This window comes from Hemitrygon akajei, chromosome 8 (genome assembly GCF_048418815.1).
Source record: "Hemitrygon akajei chromosome 8, sHemAka1.3, whole genome shotgun sequence".
In the NCBI taxonomy this organism is placed as follows: domain Eukaryota; kingdom Metazoa; phylum Chordata; class Chondrichthyes; order Myliobatiformes; family Dasyatidae; genus Hemitrygon; species Hemitrygon akajei.
In genome coordinates, this window is record NC_133131.1 from 65,432,881 (window position 1) to 65,449,314 (window position 16,434).

The 16,434-nt window shown below is 40.0% G+C and overlaps 2 non-coding genes across 2 annotated transcripts; one reads left to right on the plus strand and one right to left on the minus strand.

Annotated features, from left to right (window-relative positions):
• Nucleotides 1–10,745: 10,745 nt before the first annotated feature.
• trnal-aag (transfer RNA leucine (anticodon AAG)) lies at nucleotides 10,746–10,827 on the minus strand. Its single transcript has one exon. It is a non-coding gene; the product is annotated as a tRNA-Leu (tRNA).
• A 4,666-nt stretch (nucleotides 10,828–15,493) lies between these two features.
• On the plus strand, nucleotides 15,494–15,567 carry trnat-agu (transfer RNA threonine (anticodon AGU)). The gene has a single exon. It is a non-coding gene; the product is annotated as a tRNA-Thr (tRNA).
• Nucleotides 15,568–16,434: the final 867 nt, after the last annotated feature.

The window sequence follows — 16,434 nt, forward strand, 5'->3', positions numbered from 1 at the left end:
GGTCCCGCTCACCGACACCACCTCCGAATCGTGCGCCCGAGCACGGATTGCAACCTGGGTATCTCGCTTTGGTGTACCGACCCATATTACCTCCAACTGAGGCGCCCAGTCCACCTCCAGCCTGTGGTCAACTATGGCCAGCGTTTTGGGAACACAGCTGCACCACACAACTGCCTACCACCCACAGTCGAACGGACTAGTAGAGCGTTTCCACCGTCACCTGAAGTCGGCTCACATGGCCCGCCTCAAAGGGCCTAACTGGGTGGACAAGCTTCCCTGCGTCCTGCTCGGAATTCGCACGGCGACCAAAGAGGATCTGCACACCTCGTCGGCCGAGTTGGTGTACGGCGCACCCCTGGTCGTCCCAGGAGAGTTCATACCAGTCCCAAGGGGGCAAGAGGAAGAACCCGCCGTAGTCCTGGGCAGACTACGCGAGAGGCTTGGTAACCTGGCCCCCATACCCACTTCACAGCATGGGCAGAACCCGACCTGCGTACCCAAAGACCTGCAAAACTGTAAGTTCGTGTTTGTACGACGGGGCGGGGGGGGGGGGGGGGGGACATTGGGGACCGCTACAGCCGCCCTACGAGCAGCCGTTTACGGGGATCAGGAACAACGGGTCACATTCGTGCTGGACATTGGGGGGAAAGAGGAGGTTTTCACAGTGGACCGACTCAAACCGGCCCATGTGGACTTGGCGGAGCCGGTCGAGATTCAGGCACCGCGGCGCAGAGGCAGACCTCCCAAACAGAGTCCGAAACTGAGGACATTGGGGGGTGTATCGCCGGTTCTGGGGGGTGGGTGTTATGTGGCGACCCACTTCCCTAGCGCACTCGAACCGGCTCACAAAGTGGCGCGCACCGGCATTGAGGCCGGTGCCAGAAAGGGCGCCAAGCCTGCTTCACCAGCAAGGGGAAAAGCCCGCGCGCGGAACGGGACTGTGAATACGCGCCCCCTACAGCATTCCCGCCCGGGAAGGGCGGGAACAGGAAGGCTTTAAAGCGGGGCCGCGAAGTTTGAATAAACCTCTTTTGTAACTGCAGCTCACCGACTACGTGTCGTTATTTCAGCGCTGCGTGTTGCACACCGCTACAAGACATTCAATAGGACATTACAGATTAAATGCTTCCGGTTTGATTGCTTCAGTCGCTGGAACTTAGTGAATAAAATCAAATTTCAATTTTTAGAACTAATGGAAACAGGAGGATGTTCCTGCACTTCCCTTTAATCTCTGAATTTCTGGGTGCTGAGCGTTCTGTAGATTGGATCATTAGAAAAAATGTAACTACGAATTCTACCCTTTTTAGAAGTTCCCTGGGGGGGGGGTTCAGTTAGGAAAATCTATTGAATAAAGACTCTTATTTAATGACTGTATATTATGATATTCGGGGAAATTTTCGCGGTAAGTATGGCTTCTCAAATTTAGACACGTTTATTCCTTCATTCTGCTTAACGAACTTCAAAACAATTATCATTGTAGCTAATCCAATCTTCCAAACCGTCAACACGTACTTTCCTCGGTTACGATTGTATACGGAAAACGAACGCAATAATTCCGATTCATTGAATCCCTGCAGGGCGGTGAAGACCTGGAGAGCCAAAGACAACTTGGCGCCGGACAGCGGAGGCAGAATACGGTACCTGATCCGCACCTGGGTCACAATACAGGAGACGGCCAAGGACAGACAGAGATGAACGATTTTCATTGCTGCTCTCAACGCCGGCGGCATAATGTGAAGTAAGAAATAGGTGTTCCAGCAGAAGTTCTTCTACCCAATTATTCGCCTTTTTCTCTTCTATGGAAAAATACCGAAGAGATAGATATAGCAGAGATAGTTTGCTTTTATTTTCAAGTCGCCGTATTCTAGTTAGCTGCATTATTTCCAAGGTTTAGGAGCCTTCAAGTCTGATCCCCGAATGGAACTTCCCCAGCTTCAACTTCACGATTCATTTTTAAATCCAAGGTATTGGTTTTACCTCTCGAATTAGAGAGCCACACCGCCCTCGGCTTTGCAAGAAAATCACCTAAAACGTTGATCAAAACTTTGTTAATCTGAAAACGTACACTTGCGTCTTTACTTGGGAAAGAAGGCGAGGCAAATTCAGCGTCATGGAGCATTTATGTTGGAAAACACAACAATGAGAGTCCTTGCACACTTCCACACGTGTTCTGAAGACTCACGGCTCGTGGATTCTCCATTACGTTTCGGAAAAATGTCGGATTTGGAGCAATACCTTGAAATCGAATGAGCTGAGGAGAGAGTAGGAGCCCATATTATGTATGCAAACTACATCGGGGAAAGTCTCTAAATACGGTCTAATTTGATTTATCTCATCTCGGGAGTCTCATTATGACAGATATTGACCAGCGCAAGGGTTCCATCGCTTATCAGGTCAAAGCATCCGGCTAGTAAACAGGAGATCCTGGGTTCAACTCCCAGCGGAGCCTTTAGATTATGGGGTGAATTGGAATGTTTCATAATAAACTGCATATTACATATTACACTGCTCCTGTAATCACAAAGGAATGTCACAAAAAGGAACGGAAAAATAACATAGTGTACATATTAAACATACTTCTCGAAAACTTTGCAGCACTGATGTTTTCTGCCGGGAAAGAAACAGGACGACGGATCAAACTGGTGACATTTCTGAGAAGCTTGTTTACTTTCTTATAGCATTTTTGAAGTGTAGCGTTGGTTTATGGTGACACTCGCTTGCAAAATGCGGCCGTGTCCTAATCTATGGACTTCCGTGGTCTTAGTGAGTATCGTCCCGTTTCTAAGTCTTTCCAACGGAATTCCGATCAGTTCGCTGCATATTTCAAGACACCGGGGAGATGCCGTTACGGAAAGGAGCGAGAATACATACAGTTGTTAAATACTCTTACACCCACAATGTTCGATAAGTAGAGGCCATATACTCCAACTTTCCGCTGCATCGCCCGCCCAGCTGCAGTGTTCAGCATCTCCGCAGTGTTAGCAATGACCCAGAGACCAATATTGGATCGGCGCCACGATTATTTATGATTCCTGCATTTTATATAGCAAAATATTCCGTATTCACTTTAATACAACAACCGAGGGGGGACGTCACGTGATGACGTAGGATCGAGACGTGGAAATCCAGCTCTCCCGTAAAAACCAATAAAACAATTTTATGTGAAGAAGAGTTAATAAATACCTTCTAGAAACTACTTATAAACAATTCAGGACAATCTTTAGATATGCCTCCTAAACAGAAACAGAAGAGAATTACTACTTTGAAGACACCATGAGTTGGCATGGAAAGAGGCCCGGCCGTTTTGGCGGAGCCTCGTGCTCAAGTTGGATCTCTTCCGGGCGAAGTACATATCGCCCCCGATGGTGCAGGGCAGGAGGCTGCGGCAATATCAACAGTCTCGAAGGAGAAACAGCGGCAGCTGCGCATGTGTGAAGAAACGGGTATGCACAAACAGGTGCAAACAAAACTATGAGTTCCAACTGCGACTGGAAGTGAAAATGAAAGTGAATCGGAATTAGAATCAGTCTCTCCGGAAAACACAGATGAAGAAATAGATGAAGAAGAAGAACAGGTGGAAAGTAAAGGTGGAAAACTTTCTGGAGACATAAGAAAAGTCCTGATACAAATAATGCAAGAATTAAAAGTAATAAAAACAGATATTAGAATTGTGAAGATTATGCTTGATAAGGTAGTGGGAAAACAAAAGAAAATGGATAAGAAAGTTAAAAAGATGAAAGAAAAAAAACAACACTGAAAGAATGGACAAGGTGGAAGATAATATCCTTGCCTGGACATCAGACAGAAAACGGTTGTTGGAAAAAGTAGATGTGCTTGAAAATTTCAGCAGACGAAACAATATTAAGATTGTTGGTCTTAAAGAAGGTATAGATGGTGAAGATTCAATAAAATTCTTTCAAAAATGGATCCCGGAAATCTTGGAAATGGAAGAGGAGAGTCAGTTAATTGAAATCGAAATGGCTCATAGAGCTTTAAGACCAAAGCCCCAACAAGATCAAAATCCACGATCAATCTTGATAAAATGTTTAAGATATCAAGATAAAGAAAAGATCTTGAAGGCAGCTGCTCAAGGTGCCACAAAGAGAAATGGGCCCTTTATGATAGAAGGGAAAAGAGTTCTTTTTTATCCTGATATAAGTTACGACCTTTTGAAGAGATGGAAGGAATTTAATTCAGAGAAAAAAATCTGATGGGAAAAGGGTTATAAATTTATATTGACCTACCCAGCAACACTGAAAATCTATTTGGATGACGAAGAAAGAAGATTTTTTACTGATCATCAGAAAGCCGAAGAGTTTGTACAAGAACTTCCTAATATTCGCGAGATGCGGTAAAGAATTATGGAAATGAAATGGATTAAAGATGATGACTGAGATAGGGATCGGATTTGATGGATATTTATGAATAGAAGAATATATAAATATACTTTAAGTATATGATAGAAGGGGAGCAATATAAAAAATAATTGAGGAAAATTAATAGGGAGTAGAGATATTAATTTTTTTCTTCTTCACTTATATATTTTGTTACGGGGGAGCTAGAGGAGCTTCTGATCGATTGCTGTGGGATTCACGTGTGTAATCTTGGCGATTGCCATGACCCGTAAAACGGAGGGGGGTAATGTTGTGTTTCTATTCATTTAAACATTAGCGGGGGGGTATTTTGTTATTTTTTTCTTTACTATCCATCTTTTTTCTATTTTTCTGTTTTTGCCTGGATGATTTGGGGGGAGACACATAGCAACATGGAGAATTTTAAAGAGATTCCCCAAGGTATTATGAATGACTAATTTACTCATTTTTTTAAAAAACGTTTTAATGTTAATGGGCTCAATGGACCTGTGAAAAGAAAAAGAGTTTTAACATATATTAAGAAAATGAAAGGAGATATAGCTTTTTTTTCAGGAAAAACATTTAACAGAGACAGAACATCAGAAATTAAAGAGAGATTGGGTTGCAAGTGTTATTGCAGCTTCATTTAATTCAATGTCGAGGGGAGTTGCAATTTTGGTTAATAAAACTTTACCAATTAAAATACAAAATGTACTAATTGATTCTGTGGGGAGATATGTGATTATACATTGTCAAATCTTTTCGGAATTATGTACTCTTATGAACATTTATGCACCATATGAAAATGATGCAAAATTCATACAAGAAGCTTTTTTGAATTTGGCTGACGCACATGATAAAATATTAATAGGTGGAGATTTTAACCTTTGTTTAGACCCAGTTCTATATAGGTCAACTAAGGCTGTTACAAAATCGAAAGTAATAAAGCTAACTTTATCATTGATGAAAAACTTAAATTTGATTAATATATTGAGAAGAATTAATCCAAGAGAAAGAGATTATACATTTTATTCAAATAGACATAAAACTTATTCAAGGATTGATTTTTTCCTATTATCAATGAACATTCAGGATAGAGTGAAAAGTGTGGAATATAAAACGAGAATACTCTCAGATCTTTCCCCCTTGATAATGACAATGATAATGATGGATAAGGAGGAATTGATTTACAGATGGAGATTTAATTCATTTTATTAAAATGTCAAGGTTTTTGTGATTTTATGAAAAAACGGATACACTTTTTTTTGGATACAAACTCATATTCAGTTGATGATAAATTTATATTATGGGAAGCGATGAAAGCATATTTGAGGGGTCAGATAATAAGTTGTACTTCTAAAACTAAGAAGGAATATATTGTGCGACCAACTTCCTGCGCAGGAGAACCGGCTCACAAACAGCCAGCGCGCGGGGGGGGGGGGGGGGGAATTTGGTGATGCACCTCTGGCGTCATTTCCGCCTGGAGAGGGCAGGCGCCAGGGATTAAATGCCAGCGCCGCGAAGTTTGAATAAACTAGTCTCGAAACGACTTACCGACTGCGTGTTTTTATTTCAGTGCTGTGTGTAGCACATCGTTACAATATGGTAGAAACAGATCAATTAGAAAAATGGATTACAAAATTAGAACAAGAATCCCAAAGATATATGACAGAAGAAAAACGACGACAACTTGTCAATAAGAAGCTACAATATAATACACTCCAGACATATCGAACAGAAAAAGTAATTATGAGAACTAAACAGAGATATTACGAATTAGGCGCAGAAATCCACACCAGGCTTACTTCCCTCACAGGAAAATAGCCACTCACAGGAGACCTTGCCCACGCCCAGGATTACGGCTGCACAGGTGGAAGGTCAACTGAGGAAGATCTGTACCAGCAAGGCGGCTGGACAGGATGGAGTTTCCCCACGATTACTGAGGGCCTGTGCGACTGAGCTGGGAGAACCACTACAGCGCATCTTCAACATGAGCCTGGAGCAGAGAAGAGTACCCAGACAGTGGAAAACATCCTGTATTGTCCCGGTACCGAAGAAACCACAACCAAAGGAGTTGAATGACTTCAGACCTGTTGCCTTGACGTCGCACGTGATGAAGACCATGGAGCGGCTGATAATACAGAATCTGAGGCCACAAACCAGGCACGCCCAGGATCCTCTTCAGTTTGCGTATAAGGAGAAGGTGGGAGTGGAGGATGCTATCACGTATTTGCTGCACAAATCACTCTCTCACCTAGATGGGGTCAGTTGTGCTGTGAGGATTACATTCCTTGACTTCTCTAGTGCCTTTAACACCATCCAGCCCAGGATCTTAAGGCACAAACTAACGGAGATGGGAGTAGACTCTCACATGGTGGATTGGATAGTGGACTACTTGACAGATAGACCTCAGTATGTGCGGTTGGGAGACTGTAGGTCTGACACGGTGGTCAGCAGCACAGGAGCGCCGCAGGGAACCGTACTCTCTCCGGTCCTGTTCACCCTGTACACATCAGACTTCCAATATAACTCGGAGTCCTGCCATGTGCAGAAGTTCGCTGATGACACGGCCATAGTGGGGTGTGTCAGGAATGGACAGGAGGAGGAGTATAGGAAACTGATACAGGACTTTGTGATAAGGTGCAACTCAAACTACCTGCGTCTCAATATCACCAAGACCAAGGAGATGGTGGTGGACTTTAGGAGATCTAGGCCTCATATGGAGCCAGTGATAATTAATGGAGAATGTGTGGAGCAGGTTAAGACCTACAAGTATCTGGGAGTACAGTTAGACGAGAAGCTAGACTGGACTGCCAACACAGATGCCTTGTGCAGGAAGGCACAGAGTCGACTGTACTTCCTTAGAAGGTTGGCGTCATTCAATGTCTGTAGTGAGATGCTGAAGATGTTCTATAGGTCAGTTGTGGAGAGCGCCCTCTTCTTTGTGGTGGCATGTTGGGGAGGAAGCATTAAGAAGAGGGACGCCTCACATCTTAATAAGCTGGTAAGGAAGGCGGGCTCTGTCGTCGGCAAAGTACTGGAGAGTTTAACATCGGTAGCTGAGCGAAGGGCGCTGAGTAGGCTACGGTCAATTATGGATAACTCTGAACATCCTCTACATAGCACCATCCAGAGACAGAGAAGCAGTTTCAGCGACAGGTTACTATCGATGCAATGCTCCTCAGACAGGATGAAGAGGTCAATACTCCCCAATGCCATTAGGCTTTACAATTCTACCGCCAGGACTTAAGAACTTTTTAAAAGATATTATTAATGCTTTTTGAGATAGTGATTTAGATGCATACAATATTTTTTTTACTGAGTTAAGTATTGTATGTAATTAGTTATGCTACAACAAGTGTATGGGACATTGGAAAAAAAGTTGAATTTCCCCATGGGGATGAATAAAGTATCTATCTATCTATCTAGGTGAAAGATCACACAAGATTCTTGCTTGGCAGTTAAAAACAGAGCATGCTTCCAAAACAAAAAAATGCAATTAGAGCAAGTGCAAATAAAATTACTTATAAACCTTTAGAAATTAATGAAACTTTAAAAAAAATACTCGGAATTATATCAATCAGAATCACAAAACGATTTTGCTGAGATAGACTTTTTTTTATCACAAATAACTCTTCCAAAATTGAATTCAGAAGAACAGAAAGGATAGGATAGGTCCTTTACATTAAAAGAGGTTGAAGAAGCTTTAGGATCACTCCAGAGTAATAAATCTCCAGGAGAGGACGGTTTTCCGCCTGCATTTTATAAAAAATATAAAGATTTATTAATCCCCCCCTTTATAGAGTTAATATATCAAGCAGAAAGAACACATAATCTTCCACAGTGTTTTTCGACAGCGATCCTAATAGTATTACCAACAAAAGATAGAGATCCTTTAAAATCAACATCATATTGGCCTATCTCTTTGTTGAATACGGATTATAAAATAATAGCAAAAATTTTATCTAATAGATTATCTAAATATTTACCAAAATTAATACATATGGCTCAAACAGGATTTATCAAAAATAGACAATTGACAGATAATGTAACTCGGTTACTCAGCATAATTCATCTAGCACAAAAGAAGGAGGAAATGAGTGTGGCAGTTGCTTTGGATGCAGAAAAAGCATTTGATAGATTGGAATGGGACTTTTTATTTAAGATATTGGAAAAATATGGGTTAGGAAAATCTTCTATAAAATGGATTAAAACCTTAAATACTAATCCCAAAGCTAAAGTAGTGAGAAATGGTCAAATTTCAACATCATTCCAGTTAACAAGGTCAACTAGACAAGGCTGTCCCTTATTACCTGCCCTATTTGTATTGGCGATAGAACCATTAGCTGAATTAATTAGAACCAGTCCTGATATTGCGGGCTTCAGAGTTAACCAGGATGAATATAAGATTAATTTATTTGCTGATGATGTTCTGATTTATTTAACAAACCCATTGCATTCGTTGCATAAATTATCTTTTAGATTGGAAGAATATGGAAAAATATCAGGGTATAAAGTAAACTGGGATAAAAGTGAAATTTTACCCCTTACTAAAGGAGATTATAGTCAATGTCGATTAGTAACACAATGTATAAGATATTTAGGTATAAGAGTCGATAATAATATAAAGAATTTAAATAAATTAAATTATTTGCCATTATTGAAAAAAATTCAAGAAGATCTTGATAAATGGATGATGTTACCAATAACATTAGTAGGTAGAATTAATGTTGTAAAAATGAATATATTTCCTAGATTACAATATTTATTCCAAACATTACCAATACAACTGCCCCAGAGGTTTGTTCAAGAGTTGAATAAATATGTGAGGAACTTTCTTTGGAAAGGTAGGATGTCACGAATATCGTTGGAAAAATTGACATGTAAATTTGACCTAGGAGGGTTACAACTCCCAATTATTCAGAATTATTATAAAACAAATCAACTTAGATTTATTGCATTTTTTTGATGAAGAAATACCGGCATGGATCAGAATAGAGTTAGATAAGATAGGAGAAAATATACCAGAAGATTTCATATATAAATGGGAATCCAAATGGATACGGGAAAAGAAAGAATCTCTTATATTAAAACATTTGATCGATTTATGGAATAAGATAAATGTGGATGATGAGATAAAGAAATCCTTATTAGCAAAGAGAACCCTAATTCAAAATAGAGTTATTCCTTTTACAATGGATAATCAATTTTTATATAACTCGTTTCAAAAAGGGATCAGATATATAGGTTACTGTTTCGAATGAGGTATATTGATGTCGTTTGATCAATTAAAGAATAAATATAAAATATCAAATAACACTCTTTTCTGTTATTTTCAATTAAAGGCCTATTTAAGAGACAAACTGGGTCAAACAATGTTAATGCCAAAACCTAATTAAATAGAAACTTTAATTCAAAAAGGAAAAATTAAAAAATACGTCTTGCATGTATAATTTGATTCAAAATCAGACAATTAAACTAGGAATTCATAAGTCAAGACAAAAATGGGAAACTGATTTGAATATTAAAATTGATGACAAAGTTGGTCAAGGCTATGTCTTGATAGTATGACAAATACAATAAATGTCCGACAGATTACTACAATACAATTTTTTACATCGATTATATATTACACCACAAAAAAATAAATAGATTAACCCCAAATTTATCTGACCAGTGTTTCCGATGTAATCAAGAAATCAATACCTTTTTACACTCTACTTGGTCTTGTTTCAAAATTCAACCCTTTTGGATAAATTTAAGACTTTTACTGGAACAAATTATTAGAATACAAGTTCCACATAGCCCAATATTATTTTTATTAGGCGATATTGAAGGGATAATACCGAAACCTAAATTGAATAAATATCAGAAAAAAAATATAAAAATTGCATTGGCAGTAGCCAAAAAAGCTATCGCAGTTACTTGGAAATCAGATTCATACTTAACTATGGACCGTTGGAATAATGCAATATATAGCTGCATTCCACTTGAAAAAAAATACTTATAATTTAAGAAATGAATATGATATATTTTTGAAAATTTGGCACCCCTATCTACAAAAGATAGGATTGAATATATAGGTCCTTTGAATCTAAAATTATTAGTTATTTGGGGAAAAATAAAGATATATACTAAAGTTATTTTGAACTCCATGGAGCATGTGGGGATCCTCCGATATCCAGGCAATCCTTCTTTCTTTCTTCTTTATTTCTTTATTTTCTTTTTTCTTTTTTTTAGACAGGGATGTTAAGGGGGGAAGGGTTGAGGGGAGAGGTGAGGGCTAATATTAATTTTTACTATTCTATTATTCTATTCATTTTACGTAATTCTCTTAAAAATGTATTTAAAATATACTTAAAAATACAGCAACCGAAATATGTACACATAAAATGGCAGTGGTGGGATTCGAACCCACGCCTCCTTAGAGACTGGAGCCTTAATCCAGCGCCTTAGACCGCTCGGCCACACTACCACGCATTTTAACTCATTACCCCAATACGTGGATTGGTTGATGATGTTATTCGACAATTAACATCATCATGTGCTGTTATAATGATGCTAATTCTCATAACAGCATATATATTCTCAAAAAGTATGCTTTCAACATTCTCTCACATACTTGTTGAAACTTGAAGCATTTTCCATTTTCCAACTCTTCCAAGATTTCGTTGAAACAGACCGAAGAGAACAGTGGGGCAGTGTTTCCTTTACAAACTCCTGGGAGTCAAACAACTATATCACAGATGTCAGTGCAAGGCCGCTAATTATAACGAATATTGTCAGTATGTACAGCAGCAATTCGACTTTAATGTTCAGCGAAGGCGAGGAGTATTATCACGGTTATCTACCTCTGTTGTTTCATTCAGTGACTATTGCAGGCCTACACCAAGACGTACATGGATTCCATTCTGATGGAGCAGTCCCAGTGTCCGCAGTCCAACATTGCAAAGTAGAACACAGGCGCTGGCAACGATTTTAGAATAGCTACACTTAACCCGCTCTGAGAAATTTAAAGGGGTTCCAAAATACAATCCCAAACCTCCAATACTAGCTGGAACAGCTTTTATGAAGTTGTTTTATGATTAAGCAGTTTTGAGATGTAGATGCTCCACAGCAGAAATTGTTTTCTCAGCACACTTTTTTCCGGTTGCCTCTTAAGCCGAGTTGTTTTTTCAATCAGGGTTTATGTGTGGACTAGATACACTGCAAACCGGTAACTTGTGACTGTTTCTGAGGCGACAGATTCCGAGTTGAAGATAACCGTTTTTTCCTGAAATATAGAAAACGCAGACATTTGTACGGCTCTGCAGGGAGAAGTCTATCAATTTCTGTCACTCAGTTACGTCCTGTCTTATCTGATTCTGCCGAACCTCTAATTTCCACCAACTTTGTAACATATCGTTTTCCTTTACTTAATAATTCATTTACAGTCTTATATATAATCGAGTACGCTGACATCCTTCGCATTTTACCCGATCAATTCTGCGGACGACGGCGGACGACGATCATCTAGTTGGGGCGTTGCCGTCATTCTCTGGAACCACAGGAGATACATTCACCCAACCTTACTTGCTGCATCATTGAAGTTTTCCCAAAACCTACGGACTCAATTTCAAGGGTCATTCATCTCCTATTCTCGATGTTTATTGCTCATTTGTTTATTATTATTTGTTTCGTTTTGCATGTGCGCAGTTCGTTAGACTTGGGCCCACTTGAACGCGCAAGTTGGCGCGGTCCTTCACTGATTGCATTATGGTTATTATTCTTTCATTGATTTATTGAATATTCCCACAAGTCAATCAATCTTAGGGCTATATACTTCGAAATTTGACTCGACTTCTGAAACCACGTACGGTATTTTATAAAGACACACATTTTACTCCTCTCTCCCTCTCGTTGCTTCACCGACAAAGACACAAAACTAGTCCACCAGTTCTCCTCCTGCTATGGCACCAATTCCTTAATTGCATTTCACATTTGGATGGCAAAAATTTCAGATGACGCAACACATTTTTCACTTTGTTCAGAAAGAGTCGCGCGGTTTTTATGGACAATACGTACACTGTGCAGGCAGGAATGATTAACTCTTTCTCTTTTATTATTTTACTTCTGAGCTGGTTCAGCACAACATCGTGACCTGTTTCTGTGTTTCTATGTAATGAGGTAGGCAGTCTCTAAATTGTAACATTCTCCAAAAAAAAAGGCATGGCAACTCTATTTAAACAAAGCAACGTGACAACACTGAATGCAGCCCAGAAGAGAATATTTTGGCCAGTTTCTGGGATATCCCACGTGAAGTACAGTAGAGCGCTCTTTATACTGATCTGACTGCAGGTTGCTGACAAAACCTTTCATCGCAGTTTTCAACGTGCATTTCTTTCTACACAGTGCTATTCACTCTGAGCTGCGCGAGTGAGTGGCCGCGCAGTAACTGAAATGCTCCCGCGCACTTAACCTTTGTTGCCTGATCCCGGGAATAAAGACAGACGGGAAAAAAAGGATAATCAAATGTGACAGGTTTTGTTTATTATGATATATTTCTTTATTCCCACTTATTAGCAAATTTTTCAGCTTTGATTCTAAATGTTCACAGTATGCATATAACAAAAACGAAAGAAATTAAAGTGACACACAGTGTTCAGGCCGTATAAACATTTCTTGCTCAGATAAAAGGTTGATTCGAGTATCTAGAAGTAAAACACAGGCGACGTTGGTAAGTGGCCTCTGGAAACATATGGCGACCAAATGGTCAAAGAGTAATGTGACGCTGAGCAAAATGGAGCAGTCGGGAGCTGCATGAACCAGGACAAAGGTTCTGCTGCCCACTGGGGTGACATTGCGAACGCTGCATGGAGCGCAAAACAATGCATTTGCCTCAGTATAACCTCCATCATTATGTTCAACAGGTCCGCCTAGCCTTGGCAAGCAAGTAGCGAATGGTGCAGGTGGAGAGGCCATACTTACTTCGCGAAAATTTCCCCGAATATCACATTATACAGTCATTAAATAAGACCATTTATTCTACAGATTTTTATGATAAAAACTCCCCAGGGAACGTCAAAAAGGGTAGTATTCGTAGTTACATTTTTTTTAAATGATCTAATCTCCAGAACGCACAGCACCCAGAAATGCAGAGATTAAAAGGGAAATGCAAGAACATCTTCCTGTTTCCATTAGTTCTAAATATTGAAATTGGATTTTATTCACTAAGTTCCAGCGACTGAAGCAATAAAACGGAAGTACTTAACCTGTAATGTATATATCGAAATATATATTTCGATATGTTTACCTCTTATTCTACTAAAATCCCCCTGCCTAACAACAAAATCGCCTAATATCATGATAATAGTGATTATTGAACGTTGTCATACCAGGAAATAGCTCGTGAATTTCTTCTGAACTGTCTCCACTGCTCGTAAAAAACTTTATTAGTGAGAAGTCAGGCATCGTGGAGAGTGATACGGCTATTATTGGCGCACCACAGCACACCACTTGATTTAATACTTCATATTGCTAGACTCCAATCATATGCCTAACAAAGAATATGCAGTTTGCCTATGTTAACCCTTGCTGCATCTTCGTGCCAACGGTTTAGTTTCCAGCAAACCTCATGCCTTTTTTTAAATCCAATGAAGTAATATCTCTCAAAATATGGGTAAAACTCTGCCTTTTGCGTTCTCTTACCGTCGTACATGACAGAAATCAGGTTGTAAAGGAGTGAGAAGTGGAATCAATATATTTACTAGACCTTCTCTGTTATATAACAATAAGACAATATTATAGACAGGAATTGATGAAGATATTGTATAACTCCAGAAATCATCAGTATTAATCAGGAGGTCCAAATGGATACAATGTCGCTGGATTCCGGAGTTAGATCCGTCATACGTTTTAAGTCATTGTACGTTTATCAGTATATAACTCTATTTTTAACATGCATGTACACATGATTCACAAATTCTGATTTTATTTCTGTCACACTCACTAATATTACCGGAAAATGTAATTGTATATTTCTGACCCTAGATGTTGTGCCCTTCAATCTCCGGCCTTTTTGAATAATGCTACGCGATTCCCAGCATGGTGCGAGTTACAACCCATCTGCCGGGTAACGCTTTTCACTTAACATTCCTATTTGCTCGTGAAGTATCTGAGCGTCATCAGCAAATTTAGACACTTTTATTCCTTCATTCTGCTTAACGAACTTCAAAACAATTCCCATAATAGCTAACAAAGTGCAATGTTCCTAACCGTCAACACGTACTTACCCCGGTTCGGTGTCTATACGGAAAACGAACGCAATATTTCCAATTCATTGGATCTCTGCCGGGCGTAGGAGACATGGGAGACCAGAGAGAACTTGGCGTCGGAGAGCAGAGGCCGAATAGGGTCCCTGAACCACACCTGGAACACAATAGAAGAGACGGCCAAGGACAGCCAGAGATGGAGGTTTTTCATTGCTGCTCTCAACGCCTGCGAATTAATGTGAGGTAAAAAAAAAGTTGTTTCAGCAGAAGTTCTTCTACCCAGTCATTCGGCTTCATCTGTTCTATTGAAAAATACCGAACATATAGTTATGGCAGAGATAGTTGTTTTTTTTTACCAAGTCTCACCAGTCTCGTTAGCTGGACTCTTATGTCTATGCCCTCTAAGGTTTAGGTGCCTTTAAGTCTGATTCTTGAATGGACCTTCCCCAGCTTCAACTTCGGGATTAATTTTTCAACGAAGTTATTGGATTTACCTTTCGAGTTAGAGAGCCACGACGCAGACATCATTGCATGAAAACCATCTAAAACTTTGATCAAAACGTGGTTAATCTGAAGAGGTAACATGCCTATTTACTTTGGAAAGAAGGCGAATAAAATCCAGCGTCATGGAGCATTCATATTGGGAAACACAACACTGAGAATCTTTGCACACTTCCACACTTGTTATGAGGACTCACGGCTCGTGGATCCTCCACTATCTTTCGACTGAGTGTCGGAGTTGAAGCAAAGTCTTGAAATCGAGTGAGCTGTGGAGAGAATAGCGGCCCATATTATGCATGCAAACTACTTCGGGGAAAGTCTCTAAATACGGTCTAATTTGATTTATCTCATCTCGGGAGTCTCATTATGACAGATATTGACCAGCGGAAGGGCTCCGTGGCTTTACTGGTCAAAGCGTCTGTCTAGTAAACAGGAGATCCTGGGTTCAACTCCCAGCGGAGCCTTTAGTTTATGGGGTGAATTAGAATGTTTCATAATAAACTGCATTTTACATATTACACTGCTCCTGTAATCACAAAGGAATGTCACAAAAAGGAACGGAACAATACCATAGTGTACATATTAAACATACTTCTCGAAAACTTTGCAGCACTGATGTTTTCTGGCGGGAAATAAACAGGACGACGGATCAAACTGGTGACATTTCTGAGAAGCTTGTTTACTTTCTTATAGCATTTTTGAAGTGTAATGTTGGTTTATGGTGACAACCGTTTGCAAAGCTCGGCCGGACATACTCTAGGAGCTTACCCTGGTCTTAATGTGAAAAGATTTCACATGGCGTTTCAGAGGTCTTTCCAACCGAATTCCAATCGGTTCGCTGCATCTTTCAAGAAACCGGAGAGATGCCGTTACGGAAAGGCGCGAGAATACATACAGCTGTTAAAAGCTCACACACACACAATGTTCGATAAGTAGAGGCCATGAACGCCACGTGTCCACTGCATCCCGCGCCCAACTGGAGTGTACAGCAGCTCCGCATTATCAATGACCCAGACACCAATACTGGATCGTAGCCACGATGATTTATGATCCTTACATTTTAAACTGTAAAACGTTCTGAAATTCACTTTAATACTGCAACCAAAATATGTGTAAACTACATGGCAGCGTTGGGATTCGAACCCGCATCTCCTTAGAGACTGGAGCCTTAATCCAGCGCCTTAGACCACTCGCCCGCACTACCACGCATTTTTACTCATTATTCTATTCCGTGGATTGATTGACTATATTAATGGAGAAGGTGTTATACCATATGTTCAAACAATATGCTTTGAACATTCTCCCACATACTTGCTTGACACTTGAAGCAC